We start from the raw sequence: 13,032 nt of genomic DNA on the forward strand, positions 1-13,032 counted from the left end.
GCATTGCCTACTTCAGGGCCCTAGGGTCGCTTTATACACCCCCTAATGGTCACACGCAGCATGGCTTGCCTTCTCTTTTTATTGTAGTAAAATACACATAACATAAAATTTGCCATTAATGACATCTAGTGCCTTCACAGTGTTGTGCAACCATTACCACTATCTAGTTCCAGAACATTTTCATCATCCTAAATAGAAACCCTGGACCTATTAACAGTGCCCCCCAGTCCCCTAATTCTCCCTAGCTCTAGACAACCACCAGTCGGCTTTCTGTCTCTATGGAGTTGCCCATTCTGGATATTTCATATAAATTGGGTCATACAATATGTGACCTTCTGGCTTTATAGTATCTGTTATCCGGCTTCTTAGCATAATGTTTTTAGGGTTCATTCACGTTGTAGCATGTATCAGTACTTCATTCCTCTTCATGGCTCTTCATGATATCCCATTGTTTATCCATTCATCAGCTGATGGATAATTGGGTTGTTTCCACCTTTGACTATTGTGAATAGTGCTGCTACTGACACGGTGTATAAGGATCTGTTTGAGGATTCTTTTGGGTATATACCTAGGAGGGGAATTGCTGGGTCATAAGGTAATTCTATGTTTAACAGCATGTCTTATATTTGTAATAAAATATATATATATTTATATATATTTATAAGCAGAAAAGAAGGAAAGAGAACCCCTACTTGACTCTCTAGAGTTTGAGAATTATAACCGTCACTTATTGAGCATTTCCCCAGGCCAGACGGTTTACACACATCATCTCAGTTAGTCTTTTCGTTGATCCTGAAAGTCAGAGGTTTTCAACCTTGAGCAGCATCAGTCATGGGGCGGGGGGAGGGAAGCAGAGGGGGCTCCTTAAGTCACAGATTGCTGGGCTTCACCTCCCAGAGATCTTGGATTCAGTAGGTTTGGGGCAGAGCCCGAGGTTTGGCATTTCTAACAAACTGCCAGGGATGCTGGTGTGAGCAGCACTGAGTGAGTTCAACTTCATGCCCATTTTCCATTGAGGAAACTGAGGCTCAGAGAAGATCAGCAACTGGCCCCAGGTCACACAGCATGTACATGGAAGAGTGAGGACGCCTGACCCTAGGCTATGGTTTTAACAAACACCTTACAATATTAAGCTTGCCGGATTGCAGACCGTGCTCCATCCCCAGGGGTGAACCAGCCTGCCTGGGAGGACTTCCTGGCAGCGTGACCTTGGTCACCTCTTGAAAGCCCCCTTTCCCTGCTTGTAAAACGCAGAAAATACTGGCACTCATTCTCCAAGCATCGTGGAGGTGCTCACCCAGAGCCTGGCTGGACAGGTCTGGTGGTGCCCAGCCCCGCAGAAGGCCGGATGCAGGAGCAGGTGACCAAGCCCCACGGACACTTCCTCCTCTGCTCGTATCGGGGCCCCGGCGACCGTCAGGACAGGCCCCAGGGGTCCTGAGCTTTGGCTTCCGCTCAGTCTCGGATTCAAAAAACCCTCCCCAGGCCGCCCGGGGCCCGGTCGGCGCTCCCGCCAGGTGGCGCTGCCGCGCTGGGTGTCTCAGGTGCGCGGGCGCGGCGGCCGCCAGGTGTCGCAGCGAGACCGCGGATCCACTGCGGCGCCGAGCATCCCTCGCTCCGGCTCTGAGAACGCCCCGCGCCCCCGTCCGAATTGTGGATCCTGTTGCGTGCGTTCGTTTCCTCCTCGTCCTTTAGACCATTAGACCCCAAGGATTTCCCACTCGATTCTTTTATGCTGTTTTGATGTTTGAATGGTAGAGACTAAAAAAATATCTAACTTTATGTGGATAGCGTTTTCATATAAAATTAATAGTACAAGAGCTTAGGAAGAAACACTGTCCTCCAATTCAAAGATTCTTCCTCCAGGGGCTCATGAATTACGGTCTTAGGGTCCAGGAAAAGAGCCAGCCAGCTTTAGAGATAAATTGCTTTTTTTTAACTCCCCAAAGGGAGGAAAAGTCTAGGACCCCCCTTCCAACTCGAAGGAACATTTTAATTGACGTCTCTGTCACCTGGGAGAGGCTGCAACACGAAAGGCAAGAACTGTGCTAATTCAGGTATTTTGAAGCTCGAGATCCTCAACCTTACCTTTCCCAAGCGAGTTGAGGCCACAGCAGGCAGAGAAGGGCTGAGATTTAAAATGAGCACACATCGGAATTACTATTTTTGTGAAATTACACCTTCAGAGAACTTCATGGGTTATCTCCCCCTTTCAGCGAACTGCAGTAGATTTCATACCTGGTTCATCTCACGTGTGGTTAGGAATTATACTGAAATATTGAAAAAAAAAAAGTGTCAGATCTGGTTTTGCAAGTGGTATCAAGAATCTCATTTGCTGCTTGTAAGGACCTTGCGGGGTGTTATTATTCCTGCTCCACAGAGACAGAGGCCCGGGGAGCCAAAGTCACTTTCTTTGAAAGGAAATGAATCGGCACCTGCAGCTTGGAGCATTGGACTTGAGACAGACGCACGCGCCAGCAGTGAGGGGAGGTGTCTGACAGCTACCCGCCCGGCTGTTCAACAGATACAGTGACTGAGCACTCACATGCTACAAAGCTCCTCCAGGCTTTGGGCTGCTCCGCTGGGGGGCCCTCGAGGATGGTGTCGTTGCTGCCCCACTGTCGCCCTGCACACCCACCCCATCAGCTTCCCCTCCCTGCCTCGGATAGTCTCCGGATCTTTTGGCCGTTTACTATTATTAACCAACAGCTGTCTTTTGCAAATCTTAAAAAATCCAGTCTGGCCCAAATAGAAACAGCAATCACTCTTCCACTGTGGCCCCCTCCCCCGCTCGGGGCCGACCCCGGCTTGCGGGGGGCCCTGGGGCTGTGGCACCTTTACCCTCCGTCCCCGCTGCTCCCCACTTGCCCAGCTGTTTCTGGTATCTCTGGGCTGGGCCCGGGGTGCAGGGGGAAGGTAGCCGGGATGCACGTGGCTCTCCCCTGGCTGCCAAAGGCCCTCTGTTGGGGAGGTACCGGGCACCTAGGGGGTGTTTGGGACTCTCCTCTTGGGATCACTTGGGTCCACTTGGGACTCTCACCCTGGGGATTCCCTGCTGGCCCCCTAGACCCGCCCTCCTCCCTGACTGTTCACCACTTGTCCTCGCACGGGCAGCCAGTGCTCTCGGGTGGGGTGCACACCTGCCCCCTTACCTGCCTCCCGTGTGTCTGCTTGGCCCATGGGAAAACAGTCCTTATCCTTGACCTGTGGGATTTTTGAAGGGGCTGCTCCCAACAACCTGCTCTGGAACCAGCTCGGGAAACTCTCCCCTGGGGGTGGGATGTCAGGCTCCCTCGGGGCAGCCCTGGTCCCTGTGAAGGGTCTCTTTATGCTGCTCTCTTGGCTTTGGTGGTGGTGGTGGTGAGGAAATGCCCAGAGCTCCCTGCGGGATGACAGCTCTCTCCAAGGAAATCCTCACTCTCTTCACTGAGTTTCTAACCTTCTAGAAAGTAGTGGCTGGCTATTTTTGGGGGGGAGGTCTGGGTCTCGGAAGTGGCTTTGGCTCTCTTAGCAAGTAGGGATGTTACCTGAATGGTAAGTGCCTCTGTTTGGAAGATGGGGGACGCATCACTTATTGTTCTCAGCTGCGAGCTTGAGCTGAAATTCCAAGAAAACAGGGGACGTTTTCTGGACGTTTATTGGACATTCTGAGAAGCAGTGGCAAGTCAGTCCGTCCCTGCTCTCCTGAAGCCGCCATTTTGTGGGGATTGATACAACACGCGCAGTGGAGGAGATAACGCAGTGGGGCTGTACTAGAAGGAAATCCACAGAATGATGCGGCCGAGAGCAACCATGGGGGACAGCTTTAGACAGAAGTGGTGTTTGGGGTGGCTGTGCAGAGGAGGTGAAATGCAAGCTGATATTTGAGGAAGCTGGGCAGGTCTAGAACCTTCCAGAAACCATTGACATGAAAGCATAGCTAACAATGAGGGCGACAGAAATAAAAGATGGGATTAGAAAGGTGGGCAGGGGCCAGGTCAGGCGGTGCCTCGGAGGCTTCTGTATTAGCCAGTGTATTTGTTTTTTGTGGCTACTACAGCAAATCTGCAAACTTGGTGGCTCTCACAGTTCTGGAGACCAGAAGTCTCAAATCAAGGCATCAGCAGGGCCATGCTCCTTCTAAAGTCTCCGCGGGAGGATCCTTCCTGGCTTCTTCCAGCTGCTGGTGGCTCCTGGTGTTCCTTGGCTTGTGGCCGCATCCCTCCAGTCTCTGCCTCCATGGTCACATGGCCTCTCCCTGTGTGTCTGTGTATGTTCTCCCTTCTCTTCAATTATAAGGACCTATCATTGGATTTAGGGCCACCCTAATCCAGGATCTCATGTCAAGATCTTTAACTTAACCACACCTACAAAGACTCTTTTTCCAAATAAGTTCACATTCACAGGTTCCAGGCGGACATATCTTTTGAGGGGCCAGCATTCCACCCACTCCAGCAGTTTTGTTTGAGGTGTCTACCACTCATCCATGGGGATGTCGAGTGGGACGTTGGGCACACGTGGCTGGGGCTCACAGGAGAGAGACTTGCCGGACATGCATATTTGGCGGTTGTCAGCAAGTAGGTGGAGCTGAGAGGAAGCTACCCACGGAGAGGTCTTTGGATAGAACAAAGAAGGCAGTCCAAGACTGAGCCCCAGGAGTCTCCTATATTTAGAGCTCAGATAAAGGGGAGCCAGCAAGGAAGGATGAGCAGAGGCGCTTACGGGAGGGGAGGGCGTGGTCGCCAGAGTTGGAAGCTGCTGAGAAGTCAAGCCAGTTGAGGGTAGAGAGAGACCATCCAACTTGGCAACATGGTCATCCTTGATGAGGCCAGTTTCAGTGCCACGTTGGGGACAGAGGTCCTTCTCAAGGAGGTTGAAGAGCCAACGGCAAACCTGAAGGTGTGGAGACTGCAGGTGTGGACGATTCCTCCGAGAAGTTTGGCCTCAAGGTGCCAAGGGAGGCTGTTGTTTTAAAGATGGGAGAAGGTAGAGCTGATGTATGTGTCAGTGGGAAGGATCTGGGAGAGCAGAAGCAGCTAATGATGCAGGAGGGCGAGGGGCCAGCTCTAGGGAAAGGCTTCGGAGGAGGGGAGGGTCCTTCGGAGAGACCCATTGGTGGAGAGGCTGCCCTTGTTGGGAATGGTGTTCATGGGCCTCTTCCATAGGTTAAAGGATCGCTGGGTCCTGCTCCCTTCCACTTCCCAGCCCCAAATACCCAAATCTGGGGAAACATTTCCTACATTGAGACTTTTAAAAACTTTTTATGACAGCAAAGTTTAAGCATGTAGAAAAAATAGCATAGAACAAGCAGGCCTGGGGGTTGCTAACTTCTGCCATATTTGCTTCTTCTGTAGACCTATTTTACCAGAGTAGCGACACTTCCCCCCGAAATGCTGTGGTCTGCATCTTCTCAGAATAAGGGCGTTCTCCTGCTAAATACGGTGCCATTATCACACCCTAACAAGTGAACAATAATTCTCAGATAGCATCTGTGCTATTTTCCTATAGCTGCTGTCACAAATGCCCATAGATTTAGTGGCTTAAGACAACACAGATTTATTATCTTATAGCTCTGGACGTCAGAAGCCTGAAATGGGTCTCAGAGGCTAAAAGCAAGGTGTCAGCAGGGCTGGTTCCTTCTGGAGGCTCCAGGGAGAGTCCATTTCCTTGTCTTTTCCGGCGTCTAGAGGCGCTGCATTCCTTGGCTCCTGGCTGCCTTTCCTGACCTTCAAAGCCAGGAACGTTACATCTGCCTGACCTGCGTCTGTTGTCACATCTCCTCTCTCTCTCGGACCTTCCTGCCTCCCTCCCATAAGGATCTTGTGATTAGATTGGACCAGGATAATCTCCCATCTCAGGATCCTTCATCACACCTGCAAAATCACTTTTGTATGTAAGGTAATGTACTCACAGGTACCAGGGATTAGGATGCGGACATCTTTGGGGCCATTTTGCAGCCAACCACAGCATCTAATAGCCAGTCTGAATTCCAGTCTCCCCAGTTGTCCCCAAATATTTGTTAGAGTAGCTGTTTCACGCTGGGTCTCTTCATTTAGTCGTTGCATTTGGTTGTTGTCTTGAGTCTCTTTTAACCTAGAGCAGTGACAGCCCCACCCTCTCTTTTCATGACACTGGCCTATGGAGACGGCCAGCCCAGGTGTCCCCGTGGAAGGTCCTGCATCCTGAGTGTGTCTGAGCTTCCACGGGGTGTCCATTACCTCGTTCTCTGTCCCTTGACTTCCTGTGAGCGAATGTGGGACCCTCAGATGGGATCAGCTTCGGATTGACCATTTTTGCCAGACCACTCCCTGGTGACCTGGTGCACTCCACGAGACGTGCCTGCAGGGGCACCGAGTGCCAGGTGGTCCCACTGTCAGGACGCGAAGGTTGAGCCCGGGGTTGAGGTCCTGACAGCTGCGCCTCTCCACTGGGAAGTTACAGTTCCTCCTTTGGACTAGCAAGGGATTTGGGATGATCCTTTCACACCCCGTAAGCACACTCTTCCCCATGTACCTTTTTCATTATTATGGTAAAACACACATAACATAAAATTTCCTATTTTAATCATTTTTAAGTGTACAGTTCAGTAGCATTAAGCACATTCACATTGTTGTGCAACCATCACCACCATCCATCTCCAGAACCTTTTCATCCTCCCAAACTGAGTCTCTGTCCCCCATAAACACTAACTCCCCATTCCCCGCCCTCAGGCCCTGGTGACCACCCTTCTACTCTCTGTCTCTATGAAGGCCTCTCCTCTAGAGACCTCATAACAGTGGAATCATCCAGTATTTGCCCTCCCATCTGCCTTTTTAAAAAGCAGCTTTATTGAGATGTAATTCACATACCATACAATTCACCCATTGAAAATATACAATTCAGTGTTCTTTAGTATATTCACAGAATTGTGCAACCATCCCTTCTGTCTAGTTCCAAAACCTTTTCATCACTCCCAAAGGAGATCGCAGATCCATTAAATGGTCACTCCTCATCCGCCTTTGCCCCAGACCCTGACAACCACTAATCTTTCTGTTGCTATGGATTTACCTATTCTGGACATTTCATATCAATGGAATCATACAGTATGTGGCTCTTTGTGTCTGGCTTCTCCACTTAGCATAATCTTTTCAAGGTTCATCCATGCTGTCGTATGTTTTAGTACTTCATTCCTTTTTATGGATGGAGAATATTCTTCTGGATGAATATACCACATTTATTTATCCATTCAAATTTTGATGGCCATTTCTCCCCCACTTTTTGTCTATTATAAATAATGCTGCTATGAATATTTGCATACAAGTTTTTGTGTGGACATAAGTTTTTAATTCTCTTGGGTATATACCCAGGAGTAGAATTGCTGGGTCCTGTGAGAACTCCATGTTTAATCATTTGAAGAACTGCTGGACTGTTTTCCAAAGCGGCGGCACCATCTTACATTCTACCAGCGGTGTACGAGGGTTCCAACTTCTCCACTCTCGTGTCTCTTTGATTAGAGCCAGCCCAGTGGGTGTGAAGTCGTGTCTCTTTGTGGTTTTGTCTCCACCTACCGTTTATCAGGTTGATGCTCCCTGGCCGGGCCAGTTATTTCACGGGTTCTGTCCTTCCGTCTGCATTTCATTAGCTGGCATTCTTCTGTGAAAAAGAGCTTTACTTCATCTTCTGGAGCTGTTCCGTTTCCCTGAAAGGCAGTTCCAACTGAAGGGGCAGGGAAAATGCTTAGTTCTTGATCATCATGGATGCTTGGATATTTATATGTTCACTGTGTTTCAACCTATTACAGTTGTTATTATTCTTCTTCTTGATGCTCAGATAATCTCGAATTTGGCCACTGGGTGTGACACATTTGTGAAAAACAGGTTTATTGAGATATAATTTACATAATCCTAAATTAAAACTGCTGTAAGCGTAAAATTCAATGATTTTTAGCAAATTTACAAACTTGTGCAATCATCACCACAGTCCAGTTTGAGAACAAGGAACTCACTTTTGGGGGGGGGGCGGGGTGAGGAAGATTGGCCCTGAGCCAACATCCTCGCCCATCTTCCTCTATTTTGTATATGGGATGCCGCCACAGCATGGCTCAATGAGCGGTGGGTAGATCCATGCCTGGGATCCAAACCTGTGAACCCCGGGCCGCCAAAGCGGAGTGTGCGTACTCAACCACTACACCACCGGGCTGGCCCCGGGACTCTCATTTTAAAATGGTGATTTTGTGCTTTTTCAGTCAACTTTAATTCCAAGGTAGAGAATGCACCAGAAGCCCCCAGGGAGTTGGCCAGCAGTCAGGCCTGTCGACAAACTGCTGTGATTCCGCCACTGCATTCTAGGTCTTTCTTTACCACCTTCTAGAACCTTGCTACTCAAAGTGTAGTCCCTGGACAGGCAGCATCTGGCTTCCCCTGGGGATTTGTTAGAAATGCAGATCTCAGTCCCCACTGCAGACCTGCTGAACCAGAAGGTGCTCTTTAATAAGACCCCAGGGGATTTGCTTGTGCGCTAAACTGCTAGAGGTCTCTATCACCTTCACACAAATGTGGCTCAGCCCTAAGGAAACCTCAGCATCCGGCTCGGTGGGTGTCTGGTCCGAGTCCTCCAGCTGGGTGAGACGGAGCAGCAACTTTATTTTTTATTTCTGTTCCGGGGCATTTGTGGCATGCCTGGGCATCCGGGCCGGGCAGTTGGCCTCTGCTGAGACATGTGGTCCTGTCTGACCCTCAGACTCTGGTCTGTGCAGATGACTGCTAAATCCTTCCTCGTGGTGTCTGCAGGGTCCTGCCTGGTCCTGCTGTCTCTTGGCCACTTTCCTTCTATTCTCAGGGACAGTGGGCTCATCGAGCTGCTCTCCCACCACTTGGAGCGACTTGGGGGCCGAGGCAGCTGCAAGACCCCACCCTGCTGCCCCCATGACATCCTGGGGGCTCCTGGGGGGCTCCAGCTTCCCTCTGCTGTCCTTCTTCTTGCCACAGCAGCTCTGGGAGGCTGACTCACATCCTCTCTGCCTAGATCCTCTGGACAGCCATATCCTCGTGGGGGTCTTGTCCCCTTCTAAGGGGGCTCTTCCTGGAAAGAGGGCCCCCTTCCCCGTCTACCCCTTAGTGGAGAACCTTCGCCCATCTCAGGGATAGGTAAGGCGGGAGGGCAAGTTTTCTAGGAAGCTTTCCTCTCCATCAGACCTGCTCCCAGCTCTGCTCTCCTGGACTTCTCTTCCTTCCTCTAAGGATGAGACTTTTGAAACCCAAAAGCCAAGAACCGACTCTGGTTTTCTTCTGCTGGAGCATCCTTCCTTCTCGGAGGCAATGGCACCAAATGCTTGGTTCCCACACTAGGAGAAGGCTCATGAGGGAAAAAGAAGAAGGGAAAATATTACTTTGATGCAAATTTAATTTTGACTTAGAGCCTCAACCTTCTGGGCTGGTGGTAAGTTGAGCCTTGGTCAGTCTTCTGGACTCTGCCCCTCTGGGGAGTGGGATTGTAGTCCTTGATCAGATTCCAGTGGTCCCAGGACATTTGATCCTCACGTGGCCTGATGGCACAGGATGTATGTGCTTATTTCCTTCAGGCCAAGAACCCTAGTATCTGGAGTTCCCCCTCCCAGGCAATGATTGACTGGGATAGAATAGCAGCTGCCCCCTTCCTAAATTTGCCCCAGTCCCTACCCCTCCCGATTGCCTCTTCCGCCCAGCCCTCCCACCCATTTACACTACTGGGGCCCCTAAAGGCATTTAGTACTACATGAATGGTTCAGGTATTTCAAAAGTTTTCTCCCTGCCTAAAGCCATTTCCACGTCTACTTAAAGAGAGGGGGAAGTGAAAGGCACGGAGAAGCCACATAATTTAATATTTTCATAACTACTGCTGTCATGACCTGCTGGTGATTTATTTTGAGAAAGGCTATAGATTGAGCAAGCCCCCTGCTGTCCCTCCTTCAGGAAGTTTAGAATTAGAACCAGAGGATATGATTCTATTGAACTTTTGCCAAAGCAAGTTCAAGAGGGAAGAACTTGACCCCTTATATTTGGTTTCAGACCCCCTGACCCTCCTTTTGGAAGGAAAAAGTCTTTCTGGCATCTTTTTCTATTTCTATTTTTTTTAGCAAAAGTTTTGCTAAATCCTTGGGAACAAGAAACCCCAACATCCTGTTTTTATATGTTCAGAGTGAAAGATAAGGATTAATTTAGACCCTGATGCTAGTGCAATAAGACGCAATTCATACAGGGCACGCACGTCTTCCCCTTCCCAGAGCCTGTTTCTGCCAGATTAACGCAAAGCCTTCGTACTTTGTGAAACTTTCGTTTCCCAGGGGGTCCTGAGGCCAGGGCCAGCCCGGGCCAGTTTGGGGGCAAGGACTGCAGGCCCCTTTGGGGAGAGGGTGCCTGTGACATCCAGAGGGTCTGGCAGACCTTGGCTTGGTCATTTGGGTGCTGATGGGGTTTGCCCTGCAGGGAGGCAGACCCATCAATTTGGGGGGTGGGGGGCCCTGAGGTGCAGGAGCGAATCTTGAATCACCCCAGGAGCGTCTGTATGCATAAATCAGACGCCTCTGCGGGCTGAATCCTAGGCAGTATTGATTGAATCGAGCCCTGGTAATAAATTGGGGAGATATATCAGTTGGGAATTAAAGCCAGCATAGGGTGCGCTGGTTATAGAAAACATTTAAGTTTAACGTGTCAACTGGGAGCGGAGCATGATTTCACAATGGCGCCAGTTTGCTGATGACATGAAATATCGAGGTGGCAGCCGCGCGGAGGAGCGGGCCAGATGCATTCTAAATTATCTGGCAATGCGGACGGGCTGATGAGTGGCCTGTGCAAGTTCGTTGCTGAGCTGCATTGGGTAACGAGGTTGCGGCATGAAAGTCACCAGCTGCTCTGGCCAAAAATTGTGCAGAATACTGATGAGCTGGTGCCAAGCCCTGGACACACCTCCTGCACGGCTGCTGCAGCTCCGTCCTGCCCTGTCTCAGAATGGAGCCCCGTTCACTCCTTCCTCTCTCTCACCCCTATGTCCAACCCACCTCTAAGGCCTGTGACAAATCTTCCCACCCCTTCCACCGAGTCTCACCCAGCTCTGCAGTGTCCCCCCCGGCCCCCCCGCCCCATGTCTCTCTGCTGCCCTCCGCTCTCCCCAGCCTCCAGAATGATCTTTCAAAACAAAATTGTGATGACACCTCTCCTCTGTTGCAAACTTTCAATGGCTCCACATTGCTCTTCAGATAAAGGCAAAGCTCCTGAGGCTTCAAAGTTCCCCATGCCCCACTGAGTTCTCGTGGATCTCATTCTGGGCCTCGTTCCCTTCCTCTGGGTTTCAGACACGAGGCCTTCTTTTATTTCCCTCCCACCTTAGGCCCTTTGCACATGCTGTTCCCTCTGCATAGGATGCTCTTCCTGCCTTTCCTCGTCCGCTAACCCCACTCACCCTCCCCTTTTTCTGGCTCCTCGTTTCTTTCCCAGCCTGCTCCTGGCACGTCCCTTAGAGCACCTTCCTCCTCCTGATCAAAGTTGTAATGAGTTTGTGGTGTCTTCATTGTTCCACGTCCGCCTTGTTCACTGAGGGGAGCTTCGTGAGGGAGGGAACAAAGTCTCATCTAGTCTAACACTGTGTCTTCATGGGTGGTGTCTACGAGGCAGGACCTCAAAGACTGATGGTAAGTGAAAGGACCAGTCACAACGGTCACGTGTTGTAGGATCCCACTGGTATGAGATGTGCAGCGTAGCAGATCCACAGAGACAGCAAATAGTGTTGCTTAGGACTGGGGGGAATGGAGAGTGACTGCAAGGGGTATGGAGTTTCTTTTTGGGGTGACGAGAATGTTCTAAAATGAGATTATGGTGATGGTGCGTAATTCTGTAAAAATACTAAAAACCATTGAATTGTATACGTTAAATGGGTGATCTTTATGGCATGTGAATTACATCTCAATAAAATTTGTATTTTTTTAAGGCATCCGGCAGATATTTAACAAATGAAAGGTTGTGGAGCTCAAGAGAAAGGGAAATTCTCCTCTGCAGAAAAGCAGTCGAAATACTCCGTGAATACTTATGACAGTGTGCCAATGGGATGGAATAAGCGATACAGAAGAGGTCCATGGCCAGCTGTGTCCTCCAAGATCTGCCGACCCAACGGGGGAGGAAAGAAGATGGCGGGGTAGATCCTGGCTGGGTGAGGGGATGACGGGGTGCTGCTGATGGGATGGGCAGCTTGCAGGCTGGAGGAGGAGGGTGAAGGTGGTGAGTTCAGTGTGGACGCGCTGAATTTCAGGCCGGGGGACAGTCGGGAGGCAGCACCCAGGTTGGGGCTGGATATCTAGGTTTAGGCCTCCGAGGCACATGGGTGTCGGGAGCGCAGAGAAGGCTGGAGAGCGAGAAAGAAGAGGGCCGAGGAAAGAATTGAGGAAGTGCGTTGGAGAGCGAGGTGGAGAGCGGTGCTGGGGGAGCCTGGGTCCTCGGAGAGGCCGACGGCCTGCTCGTCCTCTCTCCTTGCCCTGCTGCCTTTGCCACCCCCTGCTCCAGGACCCTGGGGTCAGAGCTGGGGTGGGGGTGAGAAGGAACAGGGCCGAGGCATGTTTCTGTGGCTGCTGGCTTGTGCACCACGTGCAAGGGTGAGTTTTTCTCTGGCTGTTGAAGGCTCTCTGCCCTGTGGGCATTGAAGGCCGCTCTTGCATGGGGCATGTTCAGATGCCTCTCTAGGTCCCACGTTTTTCTTCTGCAAATAGGAATCATGAATGCTGCTGATGGGACCTGTGCTTTCCATCCCTCACCAACCTGTGGGTACAAATGGGGTCACATTGATAGTCCAGATGTCGCCGAGATTTGCCCTTGTCACCTGGGGCCCCAGAAAAGCCCCCATCCGCTCTCCACTCCAGGCGTTTCTGGAGGATGCCAGGTTGTCACACGTGTGCTCGTGAACCAGTCTATCTGTTGGCCGTCACTGCCCTCTGCTGGTGTCCCTGGGCGCTGCCACAGCGGCCACCATCTCTGGGCTGCAGGCGAGGGGAGAAGGAGACCCCGCCCCCTGTAATGCTGGCGGGGGTGCTGGCGGGGCTGGCGGGGCCCA

This window comes from Ceratotherium simum, chromosome 21 (genome assembly GCF_057802395.1).
Source record: "Ceratotherium simum simum isolate JZ-2026a chromosome 21, ASM5780239v1, whole genome shotgun sequence".
Lineage (NCBI taxonomy): Eukaryota > Metazoa > Chordata > Mammalia > Perissodactyla > Rhinocerotidae > Ceratotherium > Ceratotherium simum.